Raw genomic sequence first — 14,391 nt, 5'->3', positions numbered from 1 at the left:
ATTTTGTCTACAGTACAAACATAGGCATTTACACGTTACCATAACATACAGTGTCGGACTGGGAGACCAGGGGCCCACCCAAAAACCTTTATACGAGGGGCCCACTCTAAGTATTATTTTCTTCCTCTCCTCACTCAACCTCTATTCTTCTATTCTCTTTTCTTTACATACTATAACCTATTATTCTATCTATTTAGCCTCTTTATTTTCATAGAAATAGGGAATGGTCATGAAATAAGCCAAATGTTTAGAAGAAGGAGGGCCCACTGACACCTGGGCCCACCGGGAGTTTTCCTGGTATCGCGGTGGGCCAGTCCGACACGGAACATAAATGGCAAATTAAGAAATATCCAGGGTATAAGGCGTTGTTTATCTATAACTTTTTTTATTTAGGAAGTTGATGTGAAATTATTTGGCAAATATGGTATGTGCATCATTTGTGTGCTATGGGGTCTAATAAATGTATCAGACTGCCACACACTGTGCTTAACTAAACCTGAATTTTGTTCTCAGCTTGAGTGAATGTTACAGGACCCTAGCAGAAATGGTCTATAGAGTATGGGAAAATAATGTATGGGACTGGCATCACTGCCAAAATGATTGGTTTGTTATAAACGTGGGGTGATTTCTTGGGAAAGTTTTTGCTGACTACATGCGAGCAGTTATAAGGCTCCAAACATGTCTTTGTGGGTGCAACTGCTGGTGAGACTGGTATACTACACACACACAATATACCACTTCTAAGAAGACCCAAGCCTTGCTAAAGGACCCTGCGAGGCCAGAAACATTGCCTTGTCTACTTTGCATGAGCCAATAAAATCGCACAACTAAAGAATTGAATCACTTAATTAGTGTGCAGCAGCTTTCCACAGTAAAATCAATGGCAATGGTGCAAAATGATGATCATGTCTGTGCTGCTGATTTCACATTTACAGGTTTTCTTTTAACTTCTGCCATGCCACATGTTTACTGGCAACACACAGCACAACAACCTGGCGCAGAAAGTGTTAAAAAGTTTAGGACAGAACAACCAATAATGTTTTTCCTAGTGACTAGGTGAAAGTGTTGGGCTTTTTCTGCTTTAGACACTCTGAAACTCTTCCAGAGCTGAAACAATCTACTAAATTTATAGAAGGGGTTAGTCATTGTGGGAAAGAGTTTATTCTTAAAATTTGTTCATGAAACACTAAAAAAAGCATTATAAAAACAAACTGCAGAACAGAGAGCAGATCCAGTGACCTTCCCTTTTATGTCTGTGTTTCCTATCGAGATCAAAGAGCAACAGAAGCAGCAGAGCTACTGCTAAAAAAAAATCATTGTGTAGCCTTTAATCTAAACCATATCTGGCATTTCCCCATTCTCATTTATTTATAATTGCAAATATTTCAAATATTTACTATTAGTAAAGTAAAATGAATATTTTTAAATAGATGTAATCATTAATATTTGGTACATCTTGCTGACCCAAGTTATTGAGTTACTGTAAATAAAAATATATACTGTATGTGCATGTATCCACTCCACTGACATCAGCCAATGTGTTTTATAATAATAATGATTTTGTGTTTTTCTTTTGCTATATGCTATAACGTGTTCGGGGGAGGATTACAATAAAATGATAATCATAAATTATAGATTAGAAAAGTGAGGGATTCCTAATACAGCAGTAATCCAGGGAGCATATTGGCCATGTCCAGCCAACTCCGCTACATTCTGCCCCAGTTCCACCCCTAATGGATAATGGAGGGCTTCAGGTGATGATTCCATGCATTTTATTTATTTATTTTTGCATGTTGTTATTTTTCCAGACTTTTACACAAGAGAAACTTTGGAGAAAATAAAAAAGAAGTGTAAAAGAAAGAAGGTTAAGAAGTCAGAGGTGAGCCAGGAGACACCCCTGATTGTGTCCCCCACTCCTGGATTATGCACTTGGGGGTCCTTAGACTGCTGGATGCATACGAGTGCACCTCCGCCCCCCTGCACCATTATCATTATTAATTTTTTATAGTTTTTGAATGATTTGCCTACTTCTTCTGACTCTTTGCAGCTTTTATATGGGGGTCATTGACCCCATCTAAAAAACAAAGGCTCTGTAAGGCTACACATTTATTGCATGTTTCTATTCAGGCCATCTCCTATTAATGTTCCAGTCTCTTATTCAAATCAGTGCATGGTTGCTGAGGTAATTTGGACCCTGGAAACCAGATTGCTGAAATTGCAAAATGGAGAGCTGTTGAATAAAAAGATAAAATCTTGCCACCCTAGACACGGGCCTTTGTGGCCTCTCCCAGGGGCGATACTGGCCATTTTGCCATCTGAGATGGCCTTCCTTTTGCCGGGGGCGGTCCACGTCGTTAGTGCAGGGAGAGAATTGCGCTCCCTGCACTAGAAGAGCCGGCATTCCGGGTTGAAAAACGGAAATTCGGCTATAAGTTACCAGGAGCAGCATTTTTGCCGCCCCTGGCAACCGCGGCTGCGGCAGCCTGAGGCGAGTGTCTCAACTCGCCTCATTGGTGGAGCGCCCCTGGCCTCTCCACAAATCTAGGCCGGCCACTCCCCATTTCGTAAGAGCAGCTGGGGGGTGGATTTCTGGTGACTGTAGAGAAAGCAGACCCTGTTGTCTGACCCCCCTGTCCCAGCGGGGTCTGCTTCCTTCATACGCAATTTTAATCAGCTAAAATAGCTCAACATAACTATTTACTTTTTATTTACTTACATTTTTTATTTGTTAGAATAAATGTTTTTAAAGGATATGTTTAATTAAAGCAGGTATTTGTGATTATGGTTTATCTCCTCCCATGGTCATTGGTCCAGGACTCCAGCAGGTCATCTACTTCAGATACAACAGACTATTGTTTCTCCTACTTAAAGGGGAACTGTCACGAAAATGAAAATTTAATATAAGCTTCATCATACTGAAATAAGAAACTTTGTAAATACAATCAATTTCATTGTTTCTGAAATAATCACGTTTATCTTCGCTATGAGTGTCAGATAAATGATCCAATATATCTTGGATTTTGCCTAGAAGATGTATTAGAGCTCACTCTATTAAAATCACCAGACATCATGTCTCTCTACATGCAGGATTTGTGCAAAAGGCAGTTATTTTTTTAGATTTTGTTTGTACTGGAATCAGTTATTTGATTGAGCTCTAATACATCTGCCAGGAAGCCCCACTATAAGATATATTGGATCTAATGATTATCTGACACCCAACTCCTGCATGAAGACAGAATGAGGAGAAACAGATGCTGAGAGATGAATAGTGAACATAAACTTGATTATTTCAGAAACAATGCAGAATTTTTAATTGATTGTATTTAGAAAGTTTCTTACTTCAGTATGGGGAAGCTTTAAATTTCCATTTTCGTGATAATCCCATGATAGCTGTGACCCCGACATTGATAGCAAAGCTTTATTTCACTGATCATATCTGATGGTCCAGAGTACTACAGTATATATTCAGCATGATGCTGGTAAGTGTATACTACAGGAAAAATAAAGTTTCCGTTCTATAAGCACTAAAAAAAAGTGCATGAATGTGCACTCAGACAAGGCCTTTGTCAGTTGTTGACTTTTACTTTCTTTGTGGGCATTTAAAAACCCAGTCTGTTGTGTGACCTTGTGACTGAATGTATGCTTTGTTCATATGCAACCTACCCAGTACAGTACACGTAATCCTCTTTCTCTTAAACACAAACAAATATTTCAGGTTAAATAGGGTCAGCAGTTCCAATGTTGTAGGCAAGTGACAAAAGAAAGTCACATTATCATAAAGGAGAAACAACTCATTCATTAAATCCATATATATATATATATATATATATATATATATATATATATATATCTATATATATATATATACACATTTAGATATAAAGAGATATATGGAGAGAGTGAAGAGAAGCAGATGATATGGAATTTATTACTCCTGTTAAATATAACATTAGGGGGCAATATTCTCAATATTCGAACCTCGAAGTAAAATCCTTCGACTTCGAATATCATAATCAAAGAATTTACTGCATTTCGTTCGATCTAAAGATTGACGGAAAAATCGTTCGATTAAATCCTTCGAATCGAACAATATGAAGGATTTTAATCCATCGATCAAAGGATTTTCCTTCGATAAAAAACAGCTTAGAAAGTTTATGGGGACCTTCCCCATAGGTTAACATTGGTGCTCGGTAGGTTTTAGGTGGCAATGTAGGTAGTCGAAGTTTTTTTTAAAGAGACAGTACTTCGACTATCGAATGGTTGAATAGTCAAACAATTTTTAGTTTGAATCGTTTGATTCAAAGTCGTAGTCGAAGGTCGAAGTAGCCAATTCAATGGTCAAAGTAGCCAAAAAAAACCTTAGAAATTCAAAGTATTTTTTATTCTAATCCTTCACTCAAGTTTAGTAAATGTGCCCCTAGGAGTTCCGTGTCCATATAAAGCAGAGTTAAGCTTTTTCTCTGGTCATCCAGATTAAGTCTGGGAATCCACTTTGTAACCTAAAAATTGGTTTAGAAATAATGATGCACTTTATTCTCTGATGTAGCAGGATATATTGCTTTATTATTAGGGAGGGATCATGGACTCTAGACCAGTGCCGTCACCAATGTAACTGAAGATTTACAGCCCAGAGATTAGACTAAGAAGATCTGGAGTTGAAGTAATTTTATTGTGTATATAAAGAAGGGATATCTTCATAAATTAAAACTATACAGAGAATGAAAGAGTTTATTAGAAAAATCCAATATATTCTAAGGGGGTTATATAAAAATCACTACATTTACCCAGGAGCAGTAACCCAAAGCAATAGCATTTAGCATTTACTGGTCACATGTTTAAAACTAAACATCTTATTTTTTACTATGGGTAGCAACCAGTTTAAATGTCAAACTGGGTGACTGCAGAATAAGTGAATAGACAAGCGTATGGTGTAAGGAATTCAGATCGATTGCTTGCGTATATTGCCTCGTTTTCCTTTTACGTTCCATTCTAAACCGAATTTACTTCTACCTGTGTTTACTGAAAGGAAGCCTCGTTTAAATAAGATGACAAAGGAAATATCGTTCTACGAGGCAGTGCTCGGCCTGTCAGTTGCCCCAGGTAACCCAGCTAACCGGGGGCCACTTCGGGGCCCTGCTGCAGTTGTGCGCAATGGTGCGCGTAATCGAGGGCGCGTGTGCGTAACCGTGCGTAATCGAGGACGCGTGTGCGTAACCAAGGACGCGCGTGCGTAACCATGTGCAATCGAGGGCGTTTGTGCGTAACCGTGCGCAACTGAGGACGGGCGTGCGTAATCGTGCACTGGCGCCCCCCAAGCTTTGCGCCCTTGTCACTTGCCTGTGGTGCCTTCCCCTAGTTCTGGCCCTGGTACGAGGCCCAAGTGGAATGAAATACTGGTGACACACACCATCCTGCCTCCAGTGTGAAGTCCTCTGCAAATACTTGCTAAGCATTACTATACTATTGCACCACCATGAAATACATTCTAATGAACTAATGAGCATTAGGGCGTGTTTCTGACTGCAAATGCAGTGGGAAATTGCTCTTTTCTCCCCACAGTCAGTTGCACATAAAACGGCTTTCATTAAAGTTACTTGCATCAAAATGTGCTCTTCCCACTTGTGTATAGTTGTGTTTGCTACTGCTCAGCTCTTCCTGCCTTCTGTAAATCCTGCTTTCTGGCAATTGACTACACCGCAGTTGTGGCTAAAGAAAAGCGCATGCCCATCACTCACATGTCGAACACTAGAAATGGTGCCAGATAGATTCTGAAAACATCCAGGGCAACTACATCGATTGTATGTGCAATTTAATTACTTTTGGCAAATCGGTTCGGCACAGCAAGTGCAATTGCATCAGATTCAATGTCGCATTGCGCCCAAAATGACGTGAAATAAACATGGCAGTTGCATTCCTCCCAACTGTCCCATTTTGAGCTGGACAGTCCCGCTTTTGACAGCTCAACCTGATTTGTACTGATATGTCCTCATCAACATTTTTTTTTTAAAAAAATTCGTTAGTATACATTGAAAAAAAACCCACCAAGACAAATTAAACTTTAAAAGGTCTTTAGAAAAGGTAATCTGGTGATCCATCATGCAGCACTCGATTTCTCCTACCTGCTTTCCTTATAGGAGATAGCCAGGGAGGAGAAATCAAGCAATCCAGAAATCTAGTTATTTCTTAATAAAGGCTTTGCGATTTTAAAGTTTAATTTGTCTTGGTGTTTTTTTTCAATGTATACCAACGAATTCTATTGTCGGTTCGTGTCGCAGAGTTGATGTGACGTGAAACGACTGTCAGCTGCAGACGCTGCATGCTGCGTCTGCATCCAACAGTCGTGTCGGGTCGCATCAACAATGCAACGCGATCTCACAATAGCATTACTTACCTTATTTCCATCATATCCAACGTGACACCTGCTCTTTTGCGCAGTGCGTCAGATCGCGCTAGAATCGTCTGTGGAGTCCTGCCCTTAAAGGGGTGGTTCACCTTCAAGCAACTAGTTGTTTTCAGATAGATCACCAGAAATAACGACTTTTTCCAATGACTTACTATTTGCTATGTGTGACCGTTTTTCTAATATTGAAGTGTCAAGTGCAATTTTTTACCTTCTGAAGCAGCTCTGGGAAGGGGGGGTAGCCGACCCTGTAAACTATTCTAAATTGATACATTTAGTTGATACATTTCTTATCTTTGTCCCTGGGTTTCATTACAGGCAGCTGTTAGAATTGAAACAATAGTTACTAATACTCCAGAGATGCTGCTGAGAAATGTATCAACTAATGTTGCAAAATTGTAACAGTTTAGAGTCTGCGCCTGAATTACTGAGCTGCCAGACTGAAACACCAGAGACAGGAACATTCAACTTTAAACTTAGATTTTGGAAAAACGGTAAAAAATAAATAATTGAAAGTAATTGAAAAAGGTCTCTATTTCTGGGGGACAATTTGAAAACCACTAAATTGAAAAAAGTGTTTGGAATGTGAACAACCCCTTTAATGCAGGTAATTATCATTTGATAAACAATTATCTGGGGTGTGTGTAATGAAGGCTGAGTGATTAGTAAATGGGGTTTACTACTACTTTTGTTGCTGCTACTACTGCTACTGCCTACAAAATACTACTGATAATGCAACATGCTCTAGACCAGTGCTGTCCAACTTCTATGGTACCGAGGGCCGGAATTTTTCCAATCTACATGGTGGAGGGCCGATAACGGAAGCCAGTGTTAGCCACTCCCGGTTTTTAGACCACACCCACTGTAAACCACACCCATGTTACCGCAAGACCATGTCCACATTAATAGCACACCAAAAAACCAAATGGTTGGTGCTCACTGCAGGGATCAGGGTCGGAACTAGGGGTAGGCAGAGTAGGCAGCTGTCTAGGGCACCATCATTGAGGGGCGCACTTTTTTCAAGCGTTTATTTAATAATTTGTTTCAGTAATCATGGTCACCCAGTTGGGTGGAATCCATCTCCTTCACCTTCTCCCTCTTGCCGGCAAGTAATAGATCCTTCTGTGCAGTGCACCGCGATGTGCAGAGAGCTGGCGGCCTGCTTGGTGTGACTCTCACTGCTCTCAGCCTTGCACAGTTGCACTGAACTGAAGACATTCTTTCTATTACTGTAAAGTGTGAAGCTTCCTGCTGGCACAGCCAGGTACAGATGTGGGGCCATATGTTTGCTGTTGCTGCTGGGCTGGGTGCTGGCACAGGTACATAAATACTTGAGGGCAATATGATGTGATCAGATTTATTTTTGGGTGCTGCTGACACAGGTAAAGATTGGGGGCAATATGATGGCTGCAGGAGGGCTGTATGATGGATGGCTGCCGAGCTTGCTGGTGCAGGTACAGGGGGCTGTAATAGAAATGAAAGTGTTGTACACTTTCTTGCTCTCTTTATTTAAAAACCATCATGGTAATGATGGAGGGAAATGGTAATGCAGGACAGGGGGGCACTGATTAAAGCTCTTGCCTAGGTTGCCAAACTACCTTGTGCCTGCCCTGGCAAGGATGTCACTCATATGGGAAAAAAGCTAAGTCATATTAAGACATACCCATAAATCTATATGCCTCCTCCTCCCCTGTGTATAATACAGTACCCCAGCATATGATTAAACACTTTAGGGGCCACTAACAATAATTTTCAATTGCTAACAAACCCCCAGAACAAATACCAAAGTATGACACACAGGGAGCATAGGGAAGGCAGAACAGAGCAGGAGACAGGAATCAGGACCAGTCTAATATGTACTACATACAGTGACACAGTGCTGGGCAGTTTCAGTCTGGGTCTCAGGTGTGAACAGTACAGGGCTTTAGGGGAGTGAACAATAGAGGTGTCACAAGTGTGAACAATGCAGGGGATCACAGGTGTGAACAATACAGGGGATTAGTCTGAATTTGAGGTTTAGACAATGCAGGGGCCAGTTAATGTCTTTAGTGATACCTTTTAAAGATTACATATGGTAAGCAGACATAGCAGACATAGCAGGCAGACTTTGATGTGGAGGGCCACATGAGGGGGGGGTCGCGGGCCGCCAGTTGGACAGCCCTGCTCTAGACCATAAGCAATACCCATGGCTATGCGAAAAAGCGCAGTTAAACCACAGAAAAAATTAACCCCTTCCAGCTGGGGTCAGGTAGCTGGTCTGGGAAATGGCGCAGTGAGTTGGCAGCTCCAAGTTGGGTATGGGTCTCCCAATAGGAACTGTGCAGGACAATATTTTGCACACTGTGCCTTGGTGAGTAAATGACGCCTATAGTTTCTTTCTTGTAGATGAGTCAGTCACTACAGACAGGATCTGATGTCATAAAAAGACACTAACTTTATGAGTGGTTACATGGGATATTTGCCTACATGGTCTTACTGGCTGTTTATGTAATAATTTACATTTATGTAGTTTAATTTAACTGTTGAACCCATGTGATATTTAATCAGATGTACATAACTGATACACAATGGCTATTTAATCGTACAGTAATCATAACTAAGGCTCTAAGTCTGACTATAACTACGTATTTTAAATAATGGCAGCCCTTTGACAATCTGACCTTGCAAATACTGCTGCCTGACATGGTATCCTTCAGTGCAAGATATTTATAGAGGTGATTTGCCTGGGAGTGTGCGGAAGCAAAAGGCAAATTCAGCATCACAGCTTGGAATCCAATTGCTCACAGTGCAAAATCAGTGCATCTAGTGGGAAATCCAGCACCTTATGATTTTATTCAAATGCTTTCCTATGTATCTTCCAATCTGCCACTTGAACCCCTAGCTGGTTGTTAGACAGAGGAAGATCCTAGCAACCAGTTTAAATGTCAAACTGGGTGACTGCAGAATAAGTGAATAGACACGCGTATGGTACTTGAAGTAGGGTAAGGAATTCAGAAATCGATTGCTTGCGTATATTGCCTCGTTTTCCTTCTACGTTCCATTCTAAACTGAATTTACTTCTACCTGTGTTTACTGAAAAGAAGCCTCATTTAAATAAGATGACAAAGGAAATATCGTTTTACGAGGCAGTGCTCGGCCGGTCAGTTGCCCCAGGTAACCCAGCTAACCGGGGGCCACTTCGGGACCCTGCTGCAGCTGTGCGCAATGGTGCGCGTATGCGTAACCGAGGACGCGTGTGCGTAACCGTGCGTAATCGAGGACGCGTGTGCGTAACCAAGGACGCACATGCGTAATCAAGGACGCGCGTGCGTAACCGTGCACAACTGAGGACGCGCGTGCGTAACCGTGCACTGGCGCCCCCCAAGCTTTGCGCCCTTGTCACTTGCCTGTGGTGCCTTCCCCTAGTTCTGGCCCTGGTACGAGACCCAAGTGTGAAGTCCTCTGCAAATACTTGCTAAGCATTACTATACTATTGCACCACCATGAAATACATTCTGATGAACTAATGAGCAATAGGGCGCATTTCTGACTGCAAATGCAGTGGGAAATTGCTCTTTTCTCCCCACAGTCAGTTGCACGTAAAACGGCTTTCATTGCATCAAAATGTGCTCTTCCCACTTGTGTATAGTTGTGTTTGCTACTGCTCAGCCCTTCCTGCCTTCTGTAAATCCTGTTTTCCGACAATTGACTACACCGCAGTTGTGGCTAAAGAAAAGCGCATGCCCATCACTCACATGTCGAACACTAGAAATGGTGCCAGATAGATTCTGAAAACATCCAGGGCAACTACATCGATTGTATGTGCAATTGAATTACTTTCAGCAAATTAGTTTGGCACACCAAGTGCAATTGCATCAGATTCAATGCCCCATTGCGCCCAAAATGACGTGAAATAAACATGGCAGTTGCATTCCTCCCAACTGTCCCGTTTTGAGCTGTACAATCCCGCTTTTGACAGCTCAACCGGATTTGTACTGATATGTCCTGAGTTTCTCTTTCATCTCCTGCACTGAACAGCCTGAAAAAGATACAAAGTTTCTAACTTAAAGGACCAGTAACATCAACATTTTTTTTAAAAAAAAATTGTTAGTATACATTGAAAAAAAAAACACCAAGACAAATTAAACTAAAAGTCTTTAAGAAAGAGCTTACCAAAATTCTGATTGCGCTCCTCTTTAGAAAAGGTGATCTGGTGATCCATCGTGCAGCACTCGATTTCTCCTACCTGCTTTCCTTATAGGAGATAGCCAGGGAGGAGAAATCGAGCAATCCAGAAATCGAGTTAATTCTTAATAAAGGCTTTGCGATTTTAAAGTTTAACTTGTCTTGGTGTTTTTTTTCAATGTATACTAACGAATTAAATTTTTTTTTTAATGTTACTGGTCCTTTAATTGGCTCTTGGCAGAGAGCTCAGAATAGATACTTAAGATACTTTTGTAACAGTTTTGTAACTGTTTTAGATAAGATAAGAACTAAGACTCAGTTTAAAGGGCAATTCACCTTCATTCACTTTTTTGTCCCTCTTTCTGTTTCCAAAATGTTGGGAGGTAATGCAATTGTACTCAAAATTGCACTTTGCTCACTTCACCCGTTGAAGTAAATGAGTAAAACAAAATCCCATCCATATTTGTTAGTTACTTAGACTGAAGGTTAATTCAGACTATTGATTGTAACAGCTCTGCACTCTGACCCACTCAAACTCCAGTGTTGCTGGCAGAGAAACTCCCCCTTCCATGGTGATAATGCTGCAAAAGTTAGAACTAATTTAGGGCAAGAACACACGGAGTGTAGGCTCTGCTGCTCACAGGCTGTGTATTTTGGCTGTGTATTTTGGCTGTGTATTTTGCTGCATGCCCTTACTCCATTCATCTGAGCTGCTTCTGCCTGCATGATCTCTCACACAGCGGAGGTCGGCCCGAAGATGCCTCCTTTTTGCGTATTTGGGCTGACCTCTGCTCCCGCTCACTGTGTGTGAGCACATGCAGGCAGATCTAATGAATTGAAATGGAGCGACAGAGCAGTCCATTGCAAAGTCACCCCCATCACGAAAGCCAGCGTGTGTGCGCTCGTGTGAATGAGTGCACGCATACGAGGACAGGCACGAGTAGGGGCGTGATTAGACTACGAGGGAGCAGAATTCTATCAGGGAAATAGGCACATACTAGGAGTAGACGACAGAGTAGGTATGTGCCTGGCATCCTCCCAGCTTTGCCTCCTAGGCATGTGCCTCTTCTGCCTACCCCTAGTTCCTGCCCTGTTGCAGAGCTCTCAGTTTGGCTTATTGACCTAATGACCAAGAATTAGTTTAAATGTGAGACTGAAGGATGGATAGCAGAGCACCAGGAATTTAGAGAGAAGATATACAACATAACAATAGCAATCTTTCCTCCATTGTATTTAGGGCAGGACTCCACGTACGATTCCAGTGCGATCCAACGCGCTGCGCATAAGAGCAGGCGTCACGTTGGATGCGACGGAAATAAGGTAAGTAATTCTATTGTCGGATCGTGTCCCAGAGTTGATGTGACGTGACACGACTGTCGGATGCAGACGCTGCACGCTGCGTCTGCATCCAACAGTCGTGTCGCGTTGCATCAACAATGCGACAAGATCTGACAATAGGATTACTTACCTTATTTCCATAATATCCGACGTGACGCCTGTGTTTTTGCGCAGCGCGTCAGATCGCTCTGGAATCGTCTGTGGAGTCCTGCCCTTAAAGAGGTGGTTGACCTTCAAGCAACTAGTTGTTTTCTGATAGATCACCAGATATAACGACTTTTTCTAATGACTTTCTATTTGCTATGTGTGACCGTTTTTCTAATATTGAAGCGTCAAGTGTCATTTTTTACCTTCTGAAGCAGCTCTGGGAAGGAGGGGGGGGGGTAGCCGACCCTGTAAACTGTTCTAAATTGATACATTTAGTTGATACATTTCTTATCTTTGTCCCCGGGTTTCATTACAGGCAGCTGTTAGAATTGATACAATAGTTACTAATACTCCAGAGATGCTACTGAGAAATGTATCAACTAATGTTGCAAAATTGTAACAGTTTAGAGTCTGCGCCTGAATTACTGAGCTGCCAGACTCAAACACCAGAGACACGAACATTCAACTTTAAACTTCGATTTTGGAAAAACGGTAAAAAATAAATAATGGAAACTAATTGAAAAAAGTCTCTATTTCTGGGGAACAATTTGGAAACCACTAAATTGAAAAAAGTGTTTGGAAGGTGAACAACCCCTTTAATGCAGGTAATTATCATTTGATAAACAATTATGTGGTGTGTGTGTGTAATGAAGGCTGAGTGATTAGTAAACAGGGTTTACAACTACTGCTGTTGCTGCCACTACTGCTACTGCCTACAAAATACTACTGATAATGCAACATGCTCTAGACCATAAGCAATACCCATGGCACTATGCGAAAAAGCGCAGTTAAACCACAGAAAAAATTAACCCCTTCCAGGTGGGGTCAGGTAGCTGGTCTGGGAAATGGCGCAGTGAGTTGGCAGCTCCAGGTTGGGTATGGGTCTCCCAATAGGAACTGTGCAGGACAATATTTTGCACACTGTGCCTTGGTGAGTAAATGACGCCTATAGTTTCTTTCTTGTAGATGAGTCAGTCACTACAGACAGGATCTGATGTCATAAAAAGACACTAACTTTATGACTGTGTAAATTATAAATATCTGTGTGAGGGCCATATGCTAAATGAGTGGTTACATGGGATATTTGCCTACATGGTCTTATTGGCTGTTTATGTAATAATTTATACTGTTGAACCCATGTGATATTTAATCAGATGTACAGAACTGATACACAATGGCTATTTAATCGTACAGTAATCATAACTAAGTCTCTAAGTCTGACTATAACTACGTATTTTAAATAATGGCAGCCCTTTGACAATCTGACCTTGCTAATACTGCTGCCTGACATGGTATCCTTCAGTGCAAGATATTTATAGAGGTGATTTGCCTGGGAGTGTGCGGAAGCAAAAGGCAAATTCAGCATCACAGCTTGGAATCCTATTGCTCACGGTGCAAAATCAGTGCATCTAGTGGGAAATTTAGCACATTTACATTGCAAAATTGAGCATGTAGAACTGCTGAAAAATACAATTGATATTACTGAAGTAACTATTTAGCATCCTCCATGGAAAAGTGTTGTGTGTTTTACACATATTTTATTGTAATAAATATGAGCCTAAGGGGCCTATTTAGTAAACCTAGATTTTTTATGGTTTTTAAAGAGGAAAACTCGAATTTGACTCTCAATTATGTTGCTCTGACTCTTGATGTTTTTTCGATCCGATTTTTTCGAGAATTGATAAATGAGTAAAATTTGTGGATTGGGAGTAAGGTCGACTTCAATAAAAAAAAATGAATTCAAGTTTTAGTAAATAACCCCCTGTTTTTTAAGTTATTTTTGTGCTCCAACAAAAAGGGAAGTGTCTTATCTGAGATGTTTAAAAGAAAGTGTATTGCTTGTTAAATCCAGATATTCTCTCTGAAACTAGTTCTGCATTGCTATTAATAATGGCAGCTCTTATGATTTTATTCAAATGCTTTCCTATGTATCTTCCAATCTGCCATTTGAACCCCTAGCTGGTTGTTAGACAGAGGGAGACCCTAGCAACCAGTTTAAATGTCAAACTGGGTGACTGCAGAATAAGTGAATAGACACGCGTATGGTACTTGAAGTAGGGTAAGGAATCCATTCTAAACTGAATTTACTTCTACCTGTGTTTACTGAAAAGAAGCCTCGTGTAAATAAGATGACAAAGGAAATATCGTTCTACGAGGCAGTGCTCGGCCTGTCAGTTGACCCAGGTAACCCAGCTGGCCGGGGGCCACTTCGGAACCCTGCTGCAGCTGTGCGCAATGGTGCGCGTAATCGAGGGCGCGTGTGCGTAACCGTGCGTAATCAAGGACGCGGGTGCGTAACCGTGCGTAATCGAGGACGCGTGTGCGTAACAGTGCGTAATCAA

Source organism: Xenopus laevis, chromosome 6L, assembly GCF_017654675.1.
Source record: "Xenopus laevis strain J_2021 chromosome 6L, Xenopus_laevis_v10.1, whole genome shotgun sequence".
Classification (NCBI taxonomy): Eukaryota; Metazoa; Chordata; class Amphibia; order Anura; family Pipidae; genus Xenopus; species Xenopus laevis.
Note: the sequence above shows the minus strand (reverse complement) of the source record.